The sequence below is a fragment of the Gasterosteus aculeatus genome, chromosome 9 (assembly GCF_964276395.1).
Source record: "Gasterosteus aculeatus chromosome 9, fGasAcu3.hap1.1, whole genome shotgun sequence".
Taxonomy (NCBI): Eukaryota; Metazoa; Chordata; class Actinopteri; order Perciformes; family Gasterosteidae; genus Gasterosteus; species Gasterosteus aculeatus.
In genome coordinates, this window is record NC_135696.1 from 2,815,945 (window position 1) to 2,843,933 (window position 27,989).

The following is a 27,989-nucleotide window of genomic DNA, read 5'->3' on the forward strand; positions in this document are numbered from 1 at the left end:
GGTTTTATAAAACCTGCATAAATGAAAGTATGTTTTTAAACTGAGATATGTTAAAAACATGGACTTCACAGAGACACCACCCAGCAGGGCCTAAGCCAGCCCCGACAACCTGCTTCCTAGAAACTACATTGTAACTTGTTGTAACATAACATTTCCTTACTTACTACTATCCAAAGTAAAAAAAGAGACACATTGTAAATAACTGCCGTTTCATCAGCAGCCTAAAAGGCCTTCCCACACACGGAATCTGCTCAGTTATACGCTGTTCTTTCCATCAGAACACTTCCATCAATAATGCCCAAGAACTGCTTTTTTCATACCTTGGCTGAATATCCAGTTCCTTTCTGGAACATAACTTTTAAAAACTAAAGATCTATTATTGAGAGCAATTAAAAATACATAGTCCTCTATAATAGTAAAATCACTGGTGTAAGAAGCATCCAAATTGAGTGCAAAAGCCAGAACCCTAGATTTCAACATGTGTAATTTGATGGTCCTAAAGTAAACTAAATAAAGTCATTTTATTATCTGTTCTTTCAGCTTTTACATCCAAGAGTTATGGTAACAAAACGATGTTTGCCCTGAATGTTCTCCATTAATACAAATATGTCAAACGAACAGGGGCAGGAAAAGTCGGACTCAGAGGAGCAATGTTTTGTTAGCGAAGCCATATGGTGCAGTGAGCACTCATGAAGCCTGAGGAGAATCAGCCTCAGCTGAAGATGATGGATTGTAGCAAGCTACAGGAAAGGAACGGTAGAAATAAGTAATAGAAAAGAAAGTGGGGGGGGCGGGGGGGGGTGTTTATGTGCTCACCATTTCATTCCTTTATTCCAAGAGGTGATGGAGCTTGTTATGTTGTTGATGGCATGAGGTACTGCACAAACTCTACTGCCTCCCGGCTCCAGTGGGTGTTTTAGTGGAATGGAGTGGAATTATCCATTTAGTACCGGAGGGGAAGTTCACAACCTTTTTCCTCTTCCACTCCCCCACTATTCCATCAGTCGCCCACGGTAGCAGCTACGGCCAAGGTTAGCTTTGTGGCTATTCGGCACTTTGTTTGGTGGATGAGCGGAGCCGGCGTATACTGAAGGACATACTGCTGGTTTAAGGACAAGCTTTCACAACGCAAGCAAATGGTGCCCGGAAGACTTCTAACTACCAGAATATAAGGATGTTAAATTCCAAAAAAATAAAAACAGCAGGTGGGCCGAGAGATTGCAACACAAAGTGAGTCTTTAAACAGAATAGTTATTCCAACCAGAGCAGATAACAAGTCAGAGAAAAGCTGCTTACTGACACAACTCAAAATAATCAGTACTCATAAGTTTCATTTTAGTTTGCCATTTAAATGGATCATGAGCTTATAGCTTAAACATTGTTTAAATAGCTCCAATTGAATTATGCATCCAGTTTTTTCTGAGAAATGTTAGTTTTGATCTCTCATTTAATGGTCAGTCACCTGTTACGCTGCTTATCTTATTTACATGCCCATGGGGGGGGGGGGGGGACACCTCAGTCAATCTCACATAGGGACAAACAACCATTCATGCTCACATTCACACAACTACAGGCGATTAAGAGCCACCAATGAACCGTCCAGAGCTCATCTTTGGACTGTGGCAGTAAGCCAGAGTACCCAGGCTGCCAAATGTGTTCACAATGTACACACAGTAAATAATGGTGATATGCTGGAAATACAAATCTGACTAAATCTGATTTAGTAGAAATAGTTGAAATTCGTTATCATGTGAAACTTCTATGACAAATCTGAAACACTCTATTTGGTAATAAAAATGTGTATTTTCCAAGATATACGTGCATACGACAAGAAAATGGGAAAATTTACTCTCCACACAACGTCTCTACATGACAGTAAAGCATCGTCAACATGATTGATCAACACTATGTTTGCGGCCGTAATTATTGGAATTGAATGTGGCGATTGTTCTGCACGATGGCAACCAGCGATAAAGGGAAGTCTATACTTTAAGTCATTGTTTAGAAAGTGACATGATTTGAGAAAACAACCCAGTTTCCAGAAAAAGTATTTCTCAAAAAACAGAAATGGCAAACCTCACAAATGTTGATGTTTGTGAAACAGAATTTTTTTGTTTTTTTATTGACATATCCTTCACGGGGCTGATAGTTCCTTATAGGAAAGAAAAAACTGCTGTATACTAACTTAATTCTGCGTGCCCGCCCCAGCCTGAACCCAAAGAAAACATTGAGGTCCATCATTGTTTTTCTCTTTTTCATCCATAATCTGTGATCACACTGTCAAAGCTCAGCAATAGAGGCTTTGAAAAAATAGGGAGCCCACCAGTGCAGATGATCTGCCATTAGTGAGAAAAATGATTGATTTCTCAAAGTGGATGTGTGAATGGAAAATAAACATTTACCCCTCAGGCAGCGAGGCAACATTAATAAAACATTACAGGGAATGACTCGCCATCTCCCACAAACAAGAGTTTAATGACCGTGTTTTCCTGCCTCTCTTTCATATGTTTAAATGCTGATCATTGAGATCTCCGGATGTGTTATTCAAAGTATGGGGATAAAAGAAAAGTTCCGAGTTTCAGGTGGAATCAGCATTTGTTTACCGTTCTATTTTCCAACACGGTATACCGCTCGACTTTCTATAAAACAACTTCCAACTCAAGGCAGCGCTGGATTAAAATGTTTCCATTAAAATAGAACTGGTAGTAAATTATTGTGTCGGTTTGACACATTCAGCACCAGAGTTTGATATTCTAAAACGGCTGCTTTGTTTACCCAACCATGATTTTGAGTTAATTAACTGAATATTTCAAATGTAATCTATCGTCCAAATTGCTGTCGCTTGTTTGTTTGTGACAAGCTACATCTCACAATGAGAAATGCAACACCTTTTGAAACAATAATTGGATGTTTATTCTGTCCATATTTAATGTCCCTTTGCTCAATCATCCTCTAGTGTGCTACAGAACTACAGAGTGAAAGCGATTTAAATTTTTGTTTTAGGCCAATAATGGCTTTCTTTCAGTCTGCCCAGTCTGGTATCTAAGATCTTTATTTTAAACAGTTCATCAAATGGATTGGAAATGTAGGAAGGGGTAAATTAAGCAAACAATGACCCATTCATCAACTTTCTTTAGCATACTTAGGTCTGGTTTGTGGCTGCAGGAGAAGAAAAGCAGCTGATACATGCACACACACAGCGACACACTCCAAGTCAGATGGGATCTTTCCAGTGTGCCCTCGGCCTAGCCTCGGATAATTTCTCTGTTGGGATTTGCCACGGCGATGCAAACTGATAAGATGAACAAACCGCTTCCACTCATCCTCGTGATGAAAAGGGGCGGTGGTCCAACTGCAAGCTGGCAGTGTTCTTCATTCTGTCCTTGAAGGGGGTTTATTCACGCTGGATGTAGAAACACTCACCCTCCAGTGGAGACCCAGTCTGCTGTTGCATAACGAATCAGGGTTAGCAGTGATCACCACAAGATTCAAGCTTTGGTGAGTAGTTGGTTCCTCCCTTTCCTTGGCTCTCCGAGGGAACCTTTATACTACTGTATTTTTTTTTAAAGATGGAAACCACCACTATTGTCTGGCTATCTGGCTATGGCTATTGTATTAGTTGGTAGTTACTGTGCACAATCTCCATAGCCTATTGGACAGGCCTGCCAGTTAGGACACAGTGAAGAAGACAGAAGAGGACCAGAGGTAGATTAGAAGTGCTGGAGTGAAGCCTGCCATAATTCAAAAATGAGCAACAGCTGGCAAGGTGCCATCTCCATGCATTAAATGAAGTGCTCTTGTGTGAACCCTTTAGTGGGTTAACATGGCACTCTCAAATAACCAATCAACATTCCTCAGCAAGAACACATTCACATGCAATGCTTTCCAAAAAGCCATCAACCCCTCACACGGTTACAGGAAATGAAATGGTTCCACTTCCTGTTCAAAGCAACATTTGAAATGAATAATGCCCGTCGTCTTTTCAATTGATAGTAGTGGATGTTTAGTGAAAAAATAACTGCTTTTGCTCTGATGACGAGTCTCCATCGTGGATCCATGTCCTGCTGGTGGACCACCTGTTAGTGCCAATACAACCTGAGAGGTTTTAGATATGCATGTCAATCCTGAAACCATCCTGTGTGGCATTTGTGTCAGCAGAGTAGACAACAAGCTTTTCATCTGCTCTGCACCTTCACGCTGGTTCTCTAGAGCCTCTTGTGACCTCTGCAACTTTGTTTCGGTAACATTATTATTTGAACTATCGGCGAAATGTTATCACATACTGTGGATTGGTGGGGAATAAAGTAATCTGACTGAAATAAGCAGGCAAGGTGATAATAATAGTGCAAACAAGTGCGTGAATTTGACTTATTTTTTAAAGAATATTTAATTCATATTATCAGTTCATATTCTTCTACAGATGGTGACATCAAACTGTAGCCGGTCTGGAGCTACTACCATTTGGTTTGATGAAGGACGCATGAACACGCGGGTCTACTTTACAATATACTTTATTTTATTTTGCCGTGAGCAGGTTTGACTTTCAGCTGTGATTATTACTCACCTGCCGGCACCGTTCCCTGAACCACTCCCCCGCTCTCCCCTCTGCATCTGAGCTAACCACACCACAACCCGCCACCACACAAAAATTAGACAGGGGACGACAGTGTTGTTTGTAGTAAATACACAAATACGTAGTTTTCAGCAAACATCATCTCATTCACCAAGATTTTGTTTTGGGGTTTTAAGTTTCTGCAAACAATGGATTTGTTGAATGTGGATATCATCTACTACACGGAACACTAACCCATAGCAAGAGAGAAATTCCTCTATGTCCTGTGCAAAACCGAAATGTAACCGTTTCACTTGTTTGTTTTTTATTTTCACACAAACACACATCTATTTTTTCCTCACTCACTGTTTCACAACGTGAAGTTTATATAAAACCATTTGTTGCAACGTCTTTTGGTTTTTAAATATACACATGACTATGTTGTATTTCAAAGAAGTTTTTTATAGCATTTTTCTCTTTCAACAGTTTTAGGAAAAAATAAAGTTGTGAAACCTTGTGATTTTACAAAGCATCACCTCGTTGTATTTTCATAACCATAGATTATTTACAAGGCACACTGGCTTTATACTGTTTGTATCCTAATTTCGTATTTTACAACATAATTTATGCTTATATAATTTCTTTCATGTTTGTTTATTTGCTGGAAGGCTTAATATTGTTTATTATATCCCAACGGTAGCTGGAATGCTTGACACTGGATGTTGAATGTCCACTAAAACTGGGGTTTAACTGGTGAGGCCAACAGCCAATCCGTACGGAGACATTTTAAGGTCCATCACTCACCGGTCGTGCAGAAGAGACAATCGGGGGAGCCAGTAGAGAGGCACCCGCACCAAAAACATCAAGTCTAACTTTGTTTTGCTTAATGGAGCTGAATCTTCATAGCCAGCTCTTTAAATCAAATGAACTTCTGCCATTAGTTTACAACTTAAATACTTAACCACCTGAAACGTTGATTGATCAATGCAACCCCCGTCCCTCCGTCTGCTGGTCTGTTCAACCATAGGAAGATTCACTTCACTCACAAAGGTGGTCGGAGTCATGTTACTCTTGACTTCTTTGCGCATTCCAGTTAATCTCCTGTGTAGTGCTGCAATGGAAAAAAAAACTGTTGGTTGACAATATTTTCTAAGATTTGTTGAGTGCGTATCTCAATGGCATCAGCAGTGACACAAGAGGGTGGAGCTAATGTCGGGGGTTTGAAGGCCCGAGAGAGGATCACACTCCTTTGTTCTCGTCCCGGAAACAAATGAATGAAAAGGGTCAACTGACTCAAGTTTAAAAATCAAAAAGTATTTAATATCTAAACAAAGTGAAATATTTTGCGAAATAGAGAATTCTCAGTCCCAGTCTAATCCGATTTATCAAAGCATCACAAGTTCATCACACTTCATTACATTACGTGTCATTTAGCTGACGCTTTTATCCAAAGCGACTTACAATAAGTGCATTCAACCATAAGGATACAAACTCAAAATAACAAGAAACAAGAAAGTGCAATTTCATTAGATAAGACAATTTACAACTTGCTATAGATAAGTGGCATTATAAGCACAATTTAAGTGCACGCTGCAGACCACCTCCCTTCCATTGCATCATAAATATACAGATGTAGATTAAAGTTACTTGCGTACACGGAACTCAGTAGCCACGGCAACAACTGCTTGGTGTTTGAAGGTGTTCAGCAACTCCTTGACACCCCCACGTGCTCCCCCACCCACCTCTGTTCCAGCTTGACTGGAGAATTACTGTATTTGATACAATTTGATGGACTGCTGAACTGTGAATGTGCTCCTGCCACGGACAGCTGTCTTGCCTGGAGTGAAACGTGATGGATGGTTAGGAGAGCACGGGGGCATATGGAAATTATCGGGCTTTTAGGGAAAGAGAAATTGCGTGCGCATTTGTTTTAGGAACTTCGCCCTGCACCCCACAACCACCACGGAACCGTTTTTGCCAAAAGGGTGGACAATGGCGGCATTTGTCATTCCCAATGAATCAGTAGTCCTGCACATAAGTCAGACTAAAACTTGTATGTAAGCAAATGTAACGTTTTCTTCATGGTCAAGTGTATTATTGATCAAAACAACCAACGACTGAACTCATCGGGACGCATTTATCACGCCTGCAGTGACATCTGCTCGTTCTCCACAAGCAGTGACAGGTCACCGAGCCAAGCCGGGTGGCATCACGGTGACAGCAGCTAAAGATCAGGATTGACAAAGTGGATCATTGTCGCAGAAAGAGTGGCAGCTACGCATAATTTTCCAATAACTCACCGTATTTGGCAACGCCTTAGTCAGCAGAAGGCCTGCGGGCCATCAATCTGATCTGAGAAGAATGATCCGCAGAGTGTGTTTGCATGTGACTGTGAGGAAAAAAAGAGTGACGTGTAACTGGGTACGCGTGGACGGAAGGACGTTTAAACAGCCATGTTCAGCTTAATTGTGTGATAGAGCACGTGAGCAAATCAGTGTGTGCATTGTGTGTCATATGCATCCGAAGAGAGATGTGGTGGATGTGGGGGGATGTCAAGAGAGCTTTTAGTGAAGCCATCACAAGTCAAAGCTGAGGAGGCGACTGGAGGCTCCATCGCTGACAATCTCCTCTATAAGAGCCTGTGGAGCGCCAAAGATGCTCCTATATAAAACATGTTTACCCAACAATTAAAGACACTTCAAACAGGAGCCAGATTTATGTGAATACAGTAGATAATGACTTTCAACAAGTCAGGCACGGCACAGAACTGCTGGTTTGCAGTCTAAATTCATCATAAGGAAATGAGAGAAAAGTCTACTCCTTGAATCTCACGAATAAACAAATGGATATTCAAATGAATGGACTAATGAGCAAACACCGTTCATGTGCATGCTCATTTTGTGTTGCATTGTAGGATTTGATGACACCGGCACTACTACTAAGTGTGGGGACCTAAATAGTGAGGGACTAATGAGGCAATGGGAGGGCAGGTGAGGAGGGCACAAGGACCAGGTGAAGAGAATGAGCGATGATCTCGTTTTGATGACAGGAGAGTTAAACAAGCAGGCAGGCAGGAGAATCCGTGACAATTTGTCCAATATTTTCCTACATTCTGTTTGTTCATCAATCCCTCTTTTAAAGCTGCGTTCACACCAAAGGCAAAACAATGCAAATTTTTAACGAGTGCGGCGCGGTGCAAATGCCGTGACTGAAACAAATTTACTCATTTATTTTTTGTCCCGTTTCATTCAATGTGGTTTTTGTGAGGTTGTAACGCGGATATAACTTGTATAAACTGGCCAAAAGTCTGCAGACTTCTTAACCCTAAACTTGCTAACCTAATGCAACATATTTTGAGGATCACTTTCAAACGAATATTGAAATGTGTTGCTATGACAGCCTTCATAAGATTTTGGAAACTGAAGATTTTGGCTCAAAGTGAGCACACAGATTCATCCTAAAAATACTGGCTGGGTTTGAGGTCAGAGATGAAGCGCTCCCACATTAAAGTGAGAAAAACATTTTCTGTATCACACTTTCTTTTAATGCGGATTTAACAAAAGAAGGTTCAGACATGTTTATTATACTACTAAAATCGGATGAATTAATTAAACATGGGCCTATCGGGGATGCCAAATGCGACACCCAACTCCACTCCTGTTAACTTTTGACTACACCGATACGTCCACACAGAGAAACGCCTGGCAAAGCCCTCAAACCACGTCTGCGCTCGTTCCTGTAACAGTATGTGGATGACCATGGGGGAGCATGGTGGTCCTTCAAAAGATCGGTGGTTTGATCCCACATGTCGATGTGTCCCAACGTTGCTCCGCTACCTGTGACTGAATGTTATTAACTGATGGGCAGGTGGCACTAGAAAAGTTTATGTGGTCATGGTGACATGTAAACAGCCCCACACGGTGAAGGCAAAACGAGCATGGCTGGTGATTTTCTAAGGAGATGTAAAATCCTTTTAATTTTTTTTTTCATTTCAAATCAATTTAAATTGTATTTTACTGGTCACAAACATGAGATGCGACCTCATCAACATCCGAGGCAGGGGGCTGCTGTAAAGCTGTAAAGGGCAAGGTTTGCATGGGCTCTGAAGGTTAGAGGTATTCTGATTTAAAGTGGATTGTAAAATGTGTACTGTACAGCAAAGATAGGCCATGGATATTTTATTGGGAGATACTTTATGGTCATTTTGCTGTTGAGTGGCACCCTCCCAAAAAATTGCGGGACAGGAAGTTAATGCGATGTTGAAATAAACTAGAGCTCAGCTGCAGACCAACGTGGTAGATCTATGTGAGGGGAGGTTAGTCGTGTGGCTACTCTGTTTAGAGCTTTGAGGGACTTTTTGGCAGCTTGTAACATCTCACTGTGATTCTGGGAATAATCAGCAGTGTTGTTCAATTTACTGTTGCCATCAAACTGCAAAGCCACCATGTACAGGGGGATTCTGCGCCATAGAAGTACACGGCCGAGCGATAGCATTATTTAATGCACCATGTACAGAGGGATTCTGCGCCATAGAAGTACACGGCTGAGCGATAGCATTATTTGATGCACTGGTTATATAATAACAGCAACATTTTGTTTATTGTTTACAGAAATCGTAAAGTGAATTATTTCTTTAGAATGTAACGATGCATACAAGTAGGTGAGATTTGATTACAAATGCACTCTACAACATTGCAGAGTTGGCATGTATAAGAAATGAAGCCCGAATGAAAACATTACATTTTTAAAGGGAATAGCAACTCATGACGCAGAACACATTTCCCATTATGATGATACAAGTTTGAACAATTTGATCATCTTAGCATTCATGCTCAAGCAGCTTTGTTTAATTGATTCTCCATAATGAACATACATTCGTACAATTCAAAAGATAAAGACATTTTGGCCTGAAGACAGGAGGAGTCACAGGTCTGAGGGGGTTTCTTCCCCGTAGGCTAAAGTAAATGTTTTGTTGGTTTTCTCCTGAACACACAGCCCTCTCGTGTCCACCATTACTCACCAACACCTTTGGGCTGACAGCCAGCATTCTAGCACTGGCCCTCTTAGCAGTGAACATGAAATGACCCTATTTTAGTCTGAAATCTGTCAGTCTGTTTGATTGCTATTGATATGTGTGTTTGTTTGAGGTTACATTGGGGCTCTTTCCATACAGACTCTTAAGTGCACTGATGTCACCTTTTTAATAATTCGGTATTTGCAACTTTACAAAGTCACATTCCGGTCAAAACTACCTGCAGTGTCTAAACCATAGATTTCTAGTCTAATCTGTAATTCTCTAAAATAATAACACAGCCATGCTGTTACAAATGTTACTTCATACTGTGGTTAGTTAGCGCATCAGCAGAACCGTCCTCCGTGCCGTCCTGCTTCCATTACCTGGCATGAGGGAGGGCATGATGCCGCACTTTAATCTCGGCGAGACGAGTCATCGTCAGCATGCTGACCTTTTATTTCATTTGCAGTGGTGCTGCATCAGTGGCAAACGTTGCTCTACGACCCCGTTATTCACGCAGCAAACAGAAACCAACCAGACACGAGTTACTGCCACTTTATTACGAGCAAGATAATGGGCAACTTTTGCAACAATGAGTAAAACACACTATGTCCATGCCTTCATATGCATAATACATTGTGGCCTGAAGCTCTTTTTAAACCTCACTAATTTTGTTTCATGAAAGCGATTCCGATAGAACGCAAACCCTCTGCTCTGCAGTGTAACCAGTAGGGATGAGTTTTATTTACAGCCGTGTGTAAAATTGTACCATCTAGCCACAAGGTTGCAAAGAACATCCTAAATATCCCTCCGCTCCCTTTTCAAGTCCTCTGTGGGCTTTTGTTGAAAAGCTAAAGCATTTAATTCCATCAGATCTCCTGTTTGCACAAAAGAAAAAATGACAAGTGAATGCTTTTGCACCTTTTGTGATGGCAATTGTTCTCATAAAACGTTTTCCTGTCCCTTATTTGAATCAGATAACATACTTATTTCAAGCACAATCATGGTGGTTTAGTTGCCTAAACCTAACTAGTTCAATTAAATATGAAATGCAAAAATATGGTCAAATATTCCACGGAACAGAAAACTAACGTGTCTCACCCAACAAACCGGCTTCTCCAGTTAGCTGTCCAAAGAGATCTGTCGATTTACGGGAATACAGGAGACTAGAGAATATATAGTTTTTTTCACATACCACATTCTAATTGCCTTTAAATAACCAGATTGTTTTGTTTTAATTCATGACACTTTGACCACCAGAGCTATCAGCCGCGGTGCCAGATTTAATTGTGCAGGGATGTAAGCTTGAGGATGGGTGGACTCAACTGTAGAGGTCCTCAGAGTGTAGTGAGAATCTGCAAAGCCAACGAGAGCCTTAAACTATCCGACAGGATGAAAGGAATGAAGGTAGGCGATAGAAATAGGGGACAGGAAAACGGCCTAGAGAGGAAAGACGGCAGGAGATTGAAGAGAACAGACTAAGAGGAGAAGTCATTTGGAGCATCGGAACAGAAGATAGATACGTCCCTATATAACTGCAAGTGAGTTTCTATGTTGCTGAATTGGAACTGATCCAAGAGGTGCAGACAGTTCCCTTCTGTGAGGAAGTTAGACCCTATAATCTACAGAGTTGATAATGAGACCTCAACCTCAATGAAACATCAGCCCAATGGAGAAAGTTAACAGCAAAGGCATCATTCTTCATTGCACAATCCTGACACTTTTATTACCCTGCTTTTCTGCAGATCTCTATTTATAGCCAAGCAATGCCGGTGCAGACACAAAGAGCGCATCTGCCAAGAGAGGCAACCACACAGTGAAATTTCACTTTTAACATTTAGCTTCAGCACTGTGCAAAAGACATGCATGGTCTTTGCTTATACAAAGACGTAATAGTGTTTTCACAGTCAAGAATAGAAGCCGTACATCTGTTTTGCATTCAAAATACCTTTTTGTGATGCTGATCAGATTGAGATCAACTAGATACTCTGTTCCCTGCTCTTCTCCTTGAACTCACTCTGAAGGGGTTTCTTCCTTCAAACAACAGCCAAAAGTAGCACAAGCATAGACTGCTGTGGTGCATAGGTTTTTTTGGAGATATCTTATCTTAGTGACACAAGAAATTAAAGATTGATTCTTTGGCGCCATCCACTGTGTCTCAGCGACTGACTTTGTAACAGTCACTTTAGGCCTCGGCTATCTCCCTAGCAAGTCCTGAGGAAAGCAAGAAAAGCACAAAGACAGGCTCTGATGGAGCCTCTTAATGAGACCTAATGGTCCTCATTATCAACGTCAGTAGAAAATCCTTCATTCCCCGTCTGCATTTAAAGTAACAAAATAGATAATGCCACCACAGTCAGAGGTGCAGAGGGATTTCAAGCTGTTCACAGAGAACAAAGTTAACTGTTAACATAAATCTATATTCCTCCAAAAACAGCTGCATGAGCCGCTTGATACATATGTGTACAACTTGTCTGTTTGTACAATATGTTTATTGTTATAAAAGGGACATTTTACATGAGCAACAACTGAACATAGTACCACAAATGTAGACTGGCTCTTTGATATCGGCGTGTGAAACCTTGTCTATTGTGTGATTTGCCGCATCTAAGTAGATAATAAGCACTTTTCAAGTCTTCAAACCGCTCAAAGCACTTTAACAATCCATTGACATCAATATAATTATTATTGTGATCCTTACAAGTAATGCTAATAACAGGGGACCAAACGACAAATTGAGTCTCATCAATGATATTTCTCAATACGTCAATAATCAAGGTGCTATAACACACAATGAAGGTTCAAGCTTGAGCTCAGATTGTATATTGACAGCTTTCATCACCATACAAATGTGCAAAGGAATCACAGATCAAAAGATCAATCATATCTAAAAACCCCAAACATTTTGACACACACTATCTAAAAGCAACAATCATATGGTGTGCGTGCACACGTAGAACGAGGGAGGGAGAGGGTGGAGAGGGTAAGAAGAAAAAAAAAGTAAAATGGCGGGTGGGGGGAGGAAGGAGGATACCAACACGATGGGGTAGCACTATTGATTACAAAGCATAGTGGGGGAAGGGGACATAAACACCAGTCACAAGGTTTTTCCCGTGTCCCATTTTAAAAAACATGGTGCGGACTGAAATGCACGAGCACACAATATTATCTAGTGCTCAATAGTAACAGAAACATGTATGAAAGTACATGCAAAGGTTGAATTGACAATCGCACATTTGGTTGTGCTGCAATGTATTTTCTTCATGCAGGAGACTCCTTGTTTTCCTTGATAAGCAACCCATGTCTCATGTTGTTGTTATTCGTACAAAACTTCATTATAGATTGGGATCAGTTTTGATCTGCTGCACATTCCGCATCACACGAACGCAGCGATCTGGGTGCTTGCGAACCATTTTGATAAGTTTGCTCTTTTTTTATCAGTAGCATTTGTAGATGGAATGAAATGGGAACAGAGTCCCATCTTCTCTACTTTGATGCTCAATTGAATAACTAAAGGAAAAGTATGATGGTCAAAAATTAGAGCATGAACCAATCCAATCAGACTTTTATCTCTTTTTCTCCAAGGCAGCTGTATGACCTTTTCTTCCTCTAATTGGTTTACGGAAAGTCTCTCACAGCTGCATTAAAGCTTCGCTAGATAAGTAAAGGCTGTTTCAAATGTCTTTTATTCCCCCAATTCCCCCATGTGAGGACTGAACTTGTAGCAGTCGTTCAAGCATGATTATAAAAGTTATTTTTCTTACTCTTTGAAAAAGTGTGCTCCTTTGAAAGTGAATTGAGGCTAATTGATTGCTCAGCTTACAAAATCAATTCAAATCAGATGTCTTGTGATGAAATTCAAAATGTGGTTTGGTGTGGAGCTAAATGTTTTGTAGATAGCGAGTTCTTTAGAAAGGAGCTTTTTGGCAAGGCAACATTATTGATCAGCTTATCAATGCTCTCTTCACATAAGCAGGAAAGGTATGATCATAAAGCCCTGGGTTGCTTCCAGAAATGTCGCAGCTCTGCTTGACTGGGTTTGCAATCACGTAATGTGATGCCCACAGAGCTGGTGTCTGTACTCGCTGCCTCTACACCCAAATGCACCAACACCAAACACACGTGGTAGGTGGGTGAAACAAACACACATATTGTTCATTTGTTTCAATCAAGGATAAATACTGAGTTAAAAGGTAATTAAGAGTCAGTTCTGTAAAAACACCATTGACTTGGTTATGGTAGTTCGCCATACTGATCATATGGTTGCACCTCAGAAATGAATCTGGAAAAAAAGAGAGATCAAGCGGAACCGACGTGACCGGCACTGTGTTCCAAGAGAGAGAGAGAGACACGCAAAGAGCAAGGGAAGAACATAAGGGATATATAATGTTGCGATGTGCCAAAATGGAGAGATGTGTCTGGTGTAAAGCGCAAATCAGATGATGAAAAGTAACATTTCATAGAGTTGTTCAAAACAAAGAAGGTACGGCCCATTTGGGATGTCGAGGAGGAGGGTTCAGTGTTCCTATATCATCAAAGAGGGGCTCTACAGAAAAGGTTTGGGAACCACTGATATAGACTCTTGATAACTTGTTAGGACAGAGTTTTATTGGCTTTTGGAGTGCTGAAGATAGAAACCAGCTCAACGTGGCGCGTCGTGTTTGCAACTACAACTCACCAGCTTCTATTCAAATGCAGCTTTAGGACTTTACTATACATTACATGTCATTTAGCTGACTTATAACCATAAGGATACAAACTCAAAAGAGCAAGAAAAATCAAATAAGATGATTTTTCAAATTGCTATAGATGAGAGCCATTGTTAAGTACAAGTACACATTTGCTAAAATTGTTTAGAACAGTTGACAGACAGTCATTTCTACAGAGACTTACATTAAAATGATGCTCAATTAGCAAACATGGCAGTGCGACAGCTATGGCGGATTAGCCCCTGAAGCTCCCAGAGTGCAATCCTGTGCAACGCCTTCTCATATTGCAAGATGAAGCTGCTGCATTATAGTTGAAATCAAATTGTAATCACTGTACTGAACATTGTCCCACTATGGTTCACCGGTTTAAATCTCTGCTCATGAAGTTTGTTTATTTAGCTGTTGAAAGCTATTCCTTGATGTTACAGCTGGCCATGTCAGAGGAAAGGCCATATAGATTACATTACTACCCCTTTTAAACTCGTCATTGCAGAAATATGTTTGTTTGAGAATGCCGAAGACCCGTTAGAGAACCTTCAACTCCATGGTTGTTCACAAAACGTTTTTTGGAGACTTGCATACCAGGTACCAGGGGCTTCACTCAGGACTCTCTGCTGACTCACAGAAATGACTCACTTGGCTGTGAGATCCCGGGCTTGTCAAAAGGAATCATGCCATGCAACACATGGAACCAACTGTTTTGTTTGCCTGGCTGCTGTTGTTGGCACAGAGTGATTCCCTCTGCCCATGAGCCGCCAGGGCAGTGCCCGATGAGTTGAGACATGCAGGCTTTCTGGGATTCAAGTCTCAAGCGCGTCATCAGCACCGGAGTGCAGCGCTGTCTCTCTGGAACTTCTCCGCAGTGACAGTTCGTGCTTTCTATGCAACTGAAATACAGAAATGGAATAGTATTTTTTCTTGCATAAAAGTTTTGTTGCTTTTACACACTTGGAAAAATGTCAAAAGCAGATGTGACGCATAGTCTGAAAAACATAATCTGTATTCATTAAAAAAAAGATTCTGAACCACACTGATTCATTGAATAAATAAAAATGACAAAACAAACTGGTATAACTCGACCCCTCAGATCTTTTCCAAATGTTATTTTATGAGACTGCAGGCCTAAAGACAGCTATAAGCAAATATTTAATCACAGTCACAGTGCCACTTAATGGTAACTGAAAGTTAATGTATCCATACTTCGCCTTCATTCTCTTGGTGGGTAGATCGGCCAAAAGCAACAAAAGTGTTTTTAAGGGTCTGAAAATGCTGAAACAAACCCAACTTACCACACACATTTAAAGCCCAAATTGCAGTTCTATTTTCATACTTCGAAGCTTAAATTTGGCTAAATTCTCCAACTAGACAATGTTGGGGAAGCAGCTCTCACTGTACGTTTGACCTGTTGTTCCTACCTAACCAAATTAGGTAGGAACATGCATCATAGGTAGTCTTAAATTAGGTCAATTGGCTTCATGTTCTAAACCAAAAGGAATCGAATGTGAATTTCCAGGCCTTAAACAAACTCCTCACAGAAGTTGAGTCTGGCAGGTACCCTCGACAAGCTACTTGAAGCTTTACTTAATATTGCAATCCCAATAATAATGTGTGGTAATATTATTAGTAAGTAGTCTGTGTAATGTCCAGTGAATGTAGTTGAGTCATCTACTTCACTGTTCACAATTGTGCATTTTATTATTAGTGCTATGCATAAGAGTTGCACTTTGATGTAGATGTCAATATAAAATGAGGTTTCTTAGTAATACTGCCAATGAAAGGAGAAAGAGCAGGCAGTAACGGCAGTGGTCAAACACGCTGGATCAGACAGAAGGCAAATGAATAATGGTTTTACGGCGTGCCGTGGTGGAATCAGCGTAGCACTTTGCTGTCTGCTAAACAAGCATTGTGACACAGATGTCAATGCAAGCAGCCCCAGAGCCATCAGCGAGCCAGGCCGATGCATCAGGTGCTGAATGGATAACACAAAGTCCATGAAAGGACAACATGTTGAAATTTTAATCACAGCCAGCTTTTAGTGTGTCAGTGGCGTTTAGCTATCAGCAGTTCTTTGACGGGAACCCCCCGCCCTCTGGTTTTTATCCCTCATAACACCCAGTTAGTATTTACCCTCCTTGGAGAGGAGACGGCGTCAGAGCTCAGGACAAATGTGATCAGGAGACTGAGTGAGAGCCTGTTGGTAAGCTCCTGCTGCCTCCATAGTACATCACCTCCGAGGAGACTCGCTATAACAGCCTCGCTGTACGCCCAAAGCGAGAGCTGTGTTCGGGTGCTCGGCAGTAAGTCGAAGGTGTTTCCGGTGGGGGTTGGCCTTCGGCAGGTCTGCGCCTTGTCATCAATCTTGTTTGGGGTTTTCATGGACAGGATATTGAGGCATAGTCGGGGGGAGGAGGGTCTACAGTCCGGGGGGCTGCGGATCTCATCGCTGCTTTTTGCAGATGATGTGGTCCTGATGGCATCTTCCGTCTGTGACCTCCAACTCTCACTGGAGCGTTTCGCAGTCGAGTGTGAAGCGGTCGGGATGAGAATTAGCACCTCTAAATCTGAGGCCATGGTTCTCAGTAGGAAACCGATGGATTTCCTACTCCCGGTAGGGAACGTGTCCTTACCCCAAGTGAAGGAGTTCAAGTACCTCGGGGTCTTGTTCACGAGGGAGGGGAAGATGGAGTGTGAGTTTGGCCGGAGAATCGGAGCAGCGGGGTCGGTATTGCACTCGCTGTACCGCACCGTTGTGACAAAAAGAGCTGAGCCGGAAGGAAAAGCTCTCGATCTACCGGTCAATCTTCGTTCCTACCCTCACCTATGGTCTTGAAGGATGGGTCATGACCGAAAGAACTAGGTCACGGGTACAAGCGGCCGAAATGGGTTTCCTCAGGAGAGTGGCTGGCGTCTCCCTTAGAGAGGGGCTCGGAGTAGAGCCGCTGCTCCTTTGCGTCGAAAGTTGAGGTGGTTTGGGCATCTGGTGAGGATGCCCCCTGGGCGCCTCCCCAGGGTGGTGTTCCAGGCACGGCCAGCTGGGAAGAGGCCCCGGGGAAGACCCAGGACTAGGTGGAGAGATTATTTATCTGCACTGGCCTGGGAACGCCTTGGGATCCCCCAGTCAGAGCTGGTAGATGTGGCCCGGGAAAGGAAAGTTTGGGGTCCCCTGCTGGAGCTGTTGCCCCCGCGACCAGACCCCGGATAAGTGGTTGAAAATGGATAGAGCAGCGTGTGACTCGAAGCAAAAACGATGTCTACGTGTGGTCTTCCAGCCACGGCCAGCTGGGAAGAGGCCCCGGGGAAGACCCAGGACTAGGTGGAGAGATTATATATCTGCACTGGCCTGGTAACGCCTTGGGATCCCCCAGTCAGAGCTGGTAGATGTGGCCCGGGAAAGGGAAGTTTGGGGTCCCCTGCTGGAGCTGTTGCCCCCGCGACCCGACCCTGGATAAGCGGTTGAAAATGGATGGATGGATGGAGCAGCGTGTGACTCTAAGCAAAGACGATGTGTACGTGTGTGATTAAGCCTAATTTTCATTTGCATTAAATTGTTTTTTTTACCAAATAAAACTGGGTATTAGAGCATATTCCTCTTTAATTTAATTCACAGATGGGTTTCTGTCACTTATAAGCTATAGATCAGCTAACCTGGTTCCCTCTGCTGAGCGGTGCACAATGATGTCTGCTAAAAATCAACGAAAGTCTCTCGGTAACTGTTTTTAGCAGAACTTAAAAAAACAATACATTACATGATTATATATCTATATATCTATATCTATATCTATATATATATATATATATTTATTGTCAACTCCTGATTTCAAGCATAATCATATACTACGTTGTTTAGTGTTTGAATTTGTTGCCGCTATATGGGATGTAAATTGTATCAGTGACAGTTTGAGCCATTTAGTCCATCTTTCAATATCAGGCACTCATTTCTCCCCATACGCATCAGTTACTGTTTGCTAATTAGCAAACGTGAATTACTACATTGAGAAAAAGGGAAATTCTTTGAAGATCTCCCAGTTTTACTTCAGTATGCCGCTATGTATTAATGAGAAGATGTGAGAAATTTTATGCAGTGGAGCAAAAAAACTGGACTGCTTTGCCGGTCTTCTGTTTTATTGTCATGAGTTAGTCGTTTCACATTCTCATTGTCGGATTCCTCTGATTGCTTATTGATCTATGTGTTAATGCCTATGTCCTTATCTGTTTCTCTTATACACAAGTCACCTGTCACACACTTGATTTCATTTCCCCTCTCGCTAGCAATGTGATCAGCTCTAACCCTGCAGTGCCGGCTCCACAGCTAGCTGGATAGTATTTGCTTCGCTTGACTTCCTCAACAGCTGACCTGAGAGACAGATGAACCACACGACAGAAAAACTGGGGGCTGGACAGGAAAAGCTTGCGAAGTGTGTTTTTTTACAGTCAGTTAAACTTTATGTTGTTAGAATGAGGTTGAGGTCTTCTCTCTGTCCAAGGAGGATGAAACAAATACCAGGACTGACCTTGAAATACACCTACAAAATTTGAAGGACTGTAGCTGTTTTATTTTAAGATGAATCATCTCATCAGCTTGCAGAAAATCCTTGAAAATGGCAGCAAACGTCACATCCAGCCACAGATCATACTTTACATATCGCCAGCCTGCTCATGGCAGTGCAGCACGAGGTGTGAGTTAAGGAAATCATTTTTCAATTTCCTTTTGAAGTGCGGTGCATTTCAGCCTTTTCATATCACCCATGACAGAATATCCTTACTCTTGACAAATTATTAATCCCTCTTGAAGGAGATAGCGGCTTTCTGTCGACTTCTAGAAAACTGTGGATCAACAATGGTTGGAGCTGTGAGCACTTTTTTCACACAGGTTGTTTTGGTAACGTTTCTATCTAAAGTCCTTTAAACTGATGGAGAATATAGTTTGCTTGCCGCAGATTGTAATGTGAAAATCCAGCTGAGGTAGTCAAGCAGACCCCTTGCTAGCAACTGGATTGGTTTACCAATTGAACTTGCCATATCAATCTTCCTGGTCTTTTTTTATTTAAACGTCATCTGCTCAGACAATATTTATTTATTGGTTAGTTTGATATGGGGCAGCGCACATTAATAAAACATTACTGTAAATGTGTCGAGAGTTTTCTTTATCTGTAGTCCCAATGAGGAAGCAATCCAATGAATGAATTGGTCAACTGAAACGTCAAACTTTAAATGAAAACATATTGCATTGATGAAATCTTTAATGTCTTGAAAGATTCCTTTCTCTCTAAAACATGTTTTGCTGTTTTCACAGCTTGACCTTCACTAGAAAACAGTTTACATTCCTCTGGTGAAGGGCCACAGTATCTCTGTGTTCACCTTTAAGGGAAACTCTGGTAGACGATGAACATCCATCAAGACTAAAAGTAGCATATCGGTGTAAAGCACCCCTCCTCCCCACGTGCCAGCAGTAAAATGAACTGCAGAAGACTCCCACAGTTTAACAGACATTGTACAAATCAAAGTTTCTGTTAATATTCAGTACAAATATGTGACCTGGTGGTCAGCATTATTGCTTCTTAATAGGAATGTCAATAGATTTGATGAATTAACCTCACATTTTGAAATGCATTAATCTAGAATAATCGCTAATAAACGTTTTGTTGTTAATCACTTTATAAAGTGTGTATTTTAGACACTGTCATTTAATTTATTCATTTTTAAACACAAAACTACACACATGTGAAGATCTTGGATGCAGAGTTCCACCGGGTGGAACATGTTGAACTAGCGACTCTTCCTGTTGTCCTCGTGCACTTTGCTCTCAACTCTCCATCATTTGACGTTTTCAAGCCGCTGTCTTTTAGGGACACAGTGGTGGTCCCCTTATCTACCATAAGACTGTGCGGCTTATGGTAGATGCTGAAGTAGCCTAGCAGTTAGCTTAGTGTGGCAGTGCGTAAAGTGGTCCGTTTGGAACTGACAGACACTAATTGTTTTAAGTGTCTGACGACATACTGGAAAGAACCGGGCACGGGTTGTTTTTGTGACTCATGACGTGAGTGACAGTTGGAGAAATGACTGCTGGACTTCTTGTTCAGCAAGTGTAGCTTAGTGTTATCAGTGGTTCTCAACCTTGTTTTAGTGATCCTCTGATCACTAAGAAAAAAAACAAATTGAATAGGATTTTTGAATGGATGCTCAATGCTATTCAGCTGCTGTCTCATTTAAATGTGACCTGTCTCTGTACCTTGAGTACGTTCATGCTGCTGTTACGTTGTTTCCACTAGGTCTGAACTCATATAGAGTTATTGTCAGGGGTGCGGGTGGGAGGCAGGACTCAAACGCAGACTTGCGGGAAACAAAAAGGACTTTAATAGTCAAAAGCCAAAAACACAGGAACCGGGAGGAAAAACAGCAGGCGAGAAACTACAGACATCCACAACGAGAGACAAGAACATGCGTGACGAAAGACAATGACGCGACAAGTGACACAAGAGACACACGGCTTAAATACACAAGGGAGGTGCAGGTGATTGCACACAGGTGAAAACTATTAGACGATCACAGGGGATGACGGGACAAGGCAGGAAGTGAAGTTACCCGGGGACACGAGTGGCAGAAAACTACAAAATACAACAGGAAGTGAACGACACCGTGACAGTTATTGTGTTGGTGATCAGTGTAAACAGCCCTCAGTTACAAATCTCCCTGTAGAACCCAAGCACCAAATATTCTATCATCACATATCATCTGTTCTTCATCTGGATTGAAATGAGCGTAGGTTAGATTTTGTAGTCATATACAGAATACCCATTAGTGCATCAACTCAGCACACGTGTTCCGAAACACTTTCTCTGAGACTCCTTAATTGTCTCTCATGCCAAAGAGTATAAAAATGATTTAACTATTTGTGTTTACATCATTTTTTTTTAAATGAACGTGAAAAACATTACATACGTTTTACCTGGAAATCCATCCATCCATCGTCAAACCACTTATCCTGCACACAGGGTCGCGGGGGGCTGGAGTCTATTCCAGCACAACGTCGGGCGAGAGACAAGGTTCACCCTGGACTGGTCGCCAGCCAATCACAGGGCTACACAGACATACAACCATCCACACTCACATTCACACACCTACGGGCCATTTAGAGTACCCAATCAACCTGATCCCCAGAGCGTGTCTTTGGACTGTGGGAGGAAGCCGGAGAACCCGGAGAGAACCCACGCAGACACGGGGAGAACATGCAGACTCCACACAGAAAGGCCTCTGGGCGGATTCTGTCATTTTTCAACTCACAGGCGATGTGGGTCTATTTTTAGTAGACAATTTTTTGGGGGCCAAAACAGACAGAAATGGTGTAAGAGGGCGCAGGAGACCAAGTCAGACATGTCAAAGTCAAAGAAAAGACCACTTTAGGGAGGACACAGGCAGGGGCACATTGGGATAGAAATATGAGGAACAACTGAAAGAATAAAGATAAGAGGTAGGCAAAAAGGTTAAAAAACATCAAGAGGGACCTGTACAAGGTGAAGAGGGAAAAGAATAGCCCTAATACAGAGAGATAAAGGGGCTTCAAATAGGAGGAATATCCACAGTCAATGTAATGGTGGGATGGGATAGTTCCAGGGAGAAAAAGGGGAAGGGACGATACATGGAGAATGCAATAAATGTGCGAGTACTTCTCTTCGCAAAGGAATAAGAGGAAGGAGGGGTGGGATGAGGGAAGTGATTCAGAAACAGAAAGATGGAGCCTGAGAGGGAGGGCGAAGAGGCAGTGACGGACAGGTGGGGAAAAAAAGAGGAAGGAGGAAGCTGCAAAGAAGCCGAGTGAATGATGTCCACAGTGCTGCAGTCTTCTCCCTGGTGACGCCAGCACCTACAGCGTTTATACATGCAATCTCATTTTATATCCTAATTTACTCCTTCTCATCCCCCAATGGCAGTCATCTCCGACGTGTTACATTTAATTTTTTCCATAACACTGATAAGTTAATTGCAACACCATAACCTTAACCTTGGGTTTTTGTCTTACGTTGCTGTAGGCATAGGTAGTTAAGAAGCAATTTACATTCAAGACTTTTCTCTCTATAGCTTTATAAGCGGTTAATAGTGTGGCATTTTACAGAACAATACATGCATGGGTAGTGCTTTGGATCAACATGTTACCCATGTTGCACAGCCTACAGCCAACAGAAACACAGTTTACACCAGTGTCCGTCACAGTCAAGACACACCAAGCTCCAGTTATCCAGGTGTAAGCCTTTTCCATCCACCTGTCTACTTATCATCCAACCATAGATCAAACCACTTATCCGTCCATCCAACCACATATCCATCCATTCGTCCATATTCTATCCAACCCCCCCATCAACCATGGGGGGGTGGATAGAATATCCAGTTATCCATCCATCATCATCTATTCATCTATCTACTTAGCCATTCCTCATCATCCATCCATTCTCACGTCTATCCTGCCAGAGAAAGACAGAAAGAGAGATCGCTGACTGCCACTTCCTCCTAGAGTCTCGGAGCCACACCAGGTGAGCTGGATCTCCGGATGATCCGGTTCCTCCCTGCAGGCTCCCTGGGAGGGGGGAAGCTCTGAGAGGGTTGGCACACAACTAGCAACTAGCTGTCTGTTCTGTTGCCAGTGTGTGCAGCCACTGGGTGCTTTCTAAAGGCCCTCACCCCGGAAACAGGTTTGCCACTGCGGGACTAGTGACTAGGTTTAGAGTTTATGGAATATAAAACTGATAAATGACACTGGTGTCCTATATGTCCAATGCTCTCCCTTTTTTTAGCTTTGTCTCCATTTATGATCCGAGTGTGTTTATCCACTCACTCAGTGCCTCGATGGCAGTTCCGTCACCACCACTTGATATCTTGTCTCATAAACAGCTCTTGCCAATTGAAGGTAATTGCTGAGCTGTCGACATGCCATTGAGAGGCTTAATCACTTCTCGATAATGATCTGTTCCAGCTGCCATTTTGTTGTGTAATGTCCTGACATGTGTTTGCAGACTACTAAAAGCTTGTTTTCTGTTGGCACAGAAAGCTCTTTAGTTCACAACGAAGCATACAGTCTTTGAAATTGTTGGAGCTAAAATATAAAGTTTCTGAGTTGAGGAATTATAGAAGCTGGATTCAAGATTATATCTTTTTACATGGCATTGATTGGTAACTTTGATCCCCCTGCCGCCTTGGAATAAAATAAATTATGAAGCAGGATTAATGAACAAAATGTAAAATAATGCTGCATAGGCTAAAGTTTGTTGACTGGTAACACTTTCTCCTCATTAGTGATGATTCTTTTAATAGAATATTCCACATAGCGCATATCACATATTTGAGTATTTATGTAACGGGTGAGGTACAAACCCAGCTGCAATACAATAAACAGCAGTAGTAGTTCCAAACAGTATTTTATTATCATCAATACAAACCAACATTTTACAGAGTTACTGGGAAAAGACGTGGTCGGGGCCAGCAACAGGGAATCAGTCCAAAGACAGTGCTGGAAGATCTGACATGAATGCGGAAAACGATCCGGGGTTTGAGTACGGAAGGGAGCGAGTAGGGTACACAGGTAAGTGTGATTGGGATGATGAGGTGAATGTGAGTAGCAGGCGTACAGAAGGAACCGAGTAGGTGGAAATGACAGGGAAGGACTGACAGCGCTGTGACAATTTAATACAGTAATTAAAATCGGTTTTAGGTGTCATATTAATCAATGCAGAGAGTTATAAGATCATGTAGCATAATACTTCATTATAACAAATTTAATTTTAGATATTGTTTACTTGACTTCAAAGTAGCAGTGTGAAGGATCTGGCACAGGGCTATTCAATTAATATTCAATGAGGTTCAGTTTGAGATCATTTTCCCCATGAAAGGGTCCATAAAATCACAATAACTTGGAGTATAATTTTGACGTAAACAATTAACCGTCAAAACAAATGAGGTTAAATTGAAAAATATCTCAGTGAGTTTTCAAAATTGAACTAAATGAAGATTTAACTAAACTTTCCAGCTTTGAATTAATTTAATTCAGGTGTAAAGTGAAAATACAATATTGTATAATTCTCATCTAAATATTATCTTCTAATAATATAAAAGTGTTATTGAAACCACTTGTTTTAGCTCTATTTCCATTACTGTTTTGGGAATGAATTCATATGTTAGGTTTAGTTTTAATTTTCTGTGTCTCTTTATTTTACACATGCGTCCTTAGTGATGCTTGATATTGTCTCCGAACATATTAAGACATCCTGGTTTTAAGGAATGAACATTCAAGAGTCTGAGTTCTTCAGTCTGAAGAACAAGAATTGGCTCATTGACCACATTTGTCTTCTGGGAGAAAGACACTTGAAATAACCTCTTTTTTAGACTAACGTGACACAGCTATTTAGTTAACACAGTTAATTGGTTGCTGTGTTTCCTGGACCACTGAACTGTAAGAGCACCGTTTCAAATTCAAGTGCTCCGTCAATGTGATAACTCAATGGTCCGGATACCACGGCTTCGGTGTCTGCAGTGGTCCGCCTATAAGTGACCTCTAGCAGCTAAAATGTAGGTAATGTAGGTAATGTAATGTCATGTAAAACCCTCCTATGTGGGGAAAAGCTCAGGAGTTTCTGTCTGTTCTGGGCCACTGAATAACCAGGTCAGTGCATCATGAAGAGGACCCGCTTTGTATGTAGATAATAAGATTATGGGACTGTACATTATTAAAAACAAACTTAATCATATCTTACGTCGTGTACACAGTGGCCCATTAAAGCAAACATGGACCACTTATTGGGGCTTGTTAGCAGCTTCTGATGGTTTATATGTTTCTTCACTTTAGGATATAGTTTAATATAATAAGTATAATAACAATAATTATTATTCATATGAACATATTGTAATGTATTACAAATATGGGAATTAAATTACTTAGAGGCATGAATATGAAGTATTACCATATCTGACCCCAAGTTATTATCAAGCATTACAACTATCTAGGAGTGCTGACATTACACTCATAACGGGCATAAGGAGATCATGATGTATTGCAAAAATGACAGGTGACCAATGCACTGAGTGTTATTTTTCTCTCCAGGGGATAAAAGTGTACGAATGGTCCAGATGTGTGGGGGGCAGGTAACGTGTGCAGTTTGCTTCACCTTTTCCACTTTTGGATTGTATATCTCATTTTACTTTGAAGCAATTATGTTGACATTATCCTATAACATCTAAATTATAGGCTAATCCTAAATGTATTTCTATGACTATCATCTTTCATTTAAATTGTATATTGATATTATTAAATAACAATACAATGTTTAAAACCTTGTCTTGGCGAGATGTTTTCCACATGGAACCATTTATTTAACATTAACAACCGTTATTTGTCCCCATGGATCAGCAGGTCCCTTAATTGGGCTGTTAAAATGAGAGTCCTTGGTCTTTGAGGACTGGGAGACGTCTGGTTAGGCAAATAATTTATTAATTGCTGAAGGAACAGTACTAAAGCAAGTACAATGTGACTGACTCACTGACACAACTGAAGTGATAAAATGAAGTCAACTGGGGATTCAGAAAAGGAGAGTGCACTTGAAATAGAGGCACCGTTTTGAAGAGTGCCACAGATTTGGTCCATTAGACCCGCTGCTTGACGTTTCTTTTCATTCAGGTATGTGGCTTAATGCAAGAGATATTCTTGAAAGACAACTTTTAAGGTTAGCTGAAACACAATTATTATATTTTCTTTAGAAGCATTTGAAGTGTATCTTTTTCAGCTGGATTTTGAAACTAGACCGTCGTGTGAGTCTAAGATAACTAGTGTCTGCGTGCCCCCCAAACGCAGAGAAGAACACACAAATATGTAACAATGTCTCTACATAACACTATACACTTATCTCAGCAATGACATACAAACCTAGTTTTTTTTTTTGTGATGAAGTCAATGGACACAAATCCATTTTCATCTTCTTCAACGTTGTCCTGTTGCTGGCACTGCTCGGCCTGAAACACATGTTCAGTTTTACTAGAAGGATCCTTTTGGCCCGTTTCACATCTTCCCACAGAGGGACGCTTTAAACAAGCATAAAATGCTAAGACATGGACGATAATTGGGATGAGTAGCAGTAATTTATGCAACGTAGAACAGCAAACAACGCTTGCCCTATGCGTGCAAATGTATGTAAAGGGACGTGAGCTCATGTTATGTCTGTGATTTGTGCAAAATAATTGGATGTGAACTGTGTTTTTAAACTATTGATTATTTTCCCATATCAGTCATGGATTTAAGCAAAAGTCTCTCTGATGCGCACTGATCCAGTCACAACAGGTCTTCTTTTTTGCTCTGAGGACGGGGCAGTAAGACAGTGCTTATTAAAGTGCCCCCCACCCCGCTGAAAATCTCTCCAAAAGAGCATAGCCCGATGCTGTGAACCCTAACAAGTAATGCCTTAAATCTTGTGAAGGTTGTTAGTTTTCTATTTTAATAAAGTCCCATCAGCAATCAATACATTTACATTTTTACCCCCAAAAAAACAGTGACCGAGACTGTTTTAGGGCAATGATGAACCTCTCCCATTTCTGCATAGTACTCACTGCGGTAAGGACCTTTCACGTGTCTTTGATCAGGGAACAGCATGAACAGTCTTTCAATAATCTATTTATTAATCAGCATGTTTGGTAGCAGGTGTCCCTGTTAGAGTGATGTCAAGTGATCAAGTACAAAGTACACAGCGGGGATTTTTAGTCCAAAACGTCCATGTTTGTACTGGATTTCTTTTGGAGAAGCTCAGCCAAAAAAAGAAAAAAACACACTTTAAGTGAGTGGGTTAATAATAACTTTGGTTCTATAAAATTCACATTCTGGAAGAGATTTAAAGTGAAAGTAAAAGTTTGCTAACTTTCTTCATCCCCAGTACGTTTCTATTTTGGTTCATGTGAGCAATGCAGCAGTTTTTAGCCCGCCCCCAAATGCTCTCATAGGTTAATGACGCCCCTCCCAAGCCAATACTGAATATAATCCCCCCCTCCTGTGACAGAAGACTAAAAGACTTCAGACCATTATTCAGCCGTGGATACCACATTGAGTCTGAGCCACAAAGTTAAAAAACAAACCAAAAAAAACGTAAAAACAATGCCTCAATTTAGCTAGCCGTAATATTATATCACTAAATATACAGGTTATGCTGTGAAATGGTCACATCGGACATGTTTTTTTTAATGGGCCTTAATGAAGCCTCTACTAATTATGTAGCACACACACACACACACACCATTGTCTTGTGATCATAAGATGAATGAACAGTCATTGGATACTATCATCGATGTACGTTATAATACAAAAATAAATGATTTATTTAATTGAGGAGCTGTTCTCGTTTTTAATAGTTAATTGCTTAATCTACAAAACCCTTCAGAAACATAAATTAACTTAAGTTTTGACTATTTGAAAAGGTAAACTTTCTTTTTCAACATTAGTTCTCTTTTGAACACATTTCAAGGTGGTTATCTGAATCACTCAAGTATTTGTTCTGCAGACAGTCTTGGAGGGCTCTCTGTTACTATGGGTCCCCCATAACATGGGCCCAATGTGTCTCCAATTAACCAAGTGCATAACTCACCAGCCTTAACAAGGACTTCTTTCCTTTGCTAATCAAACAACCAAAATCTCACCTTCCCCTGAGAACACTGAGGAACTTGAACATCTGTTTTTGCGGAGTCAATGTTG

General features: G+C 41.3%; 1 protein-coding gene across 1 annotated transcript in view; it reads left to right on the plus strand.

Annotated features, from left to right (window-relative positions):
• The window catches only part of sorcs3a (sortilin related VPS10 domain containing receptor 3a), a 159,342-nt gene that overhangs the window by 33,345 nt on the left and 98,008 nt on the right, over positions 1 to 27,989 (plus strand). The window lies entirely within an intron of this gene.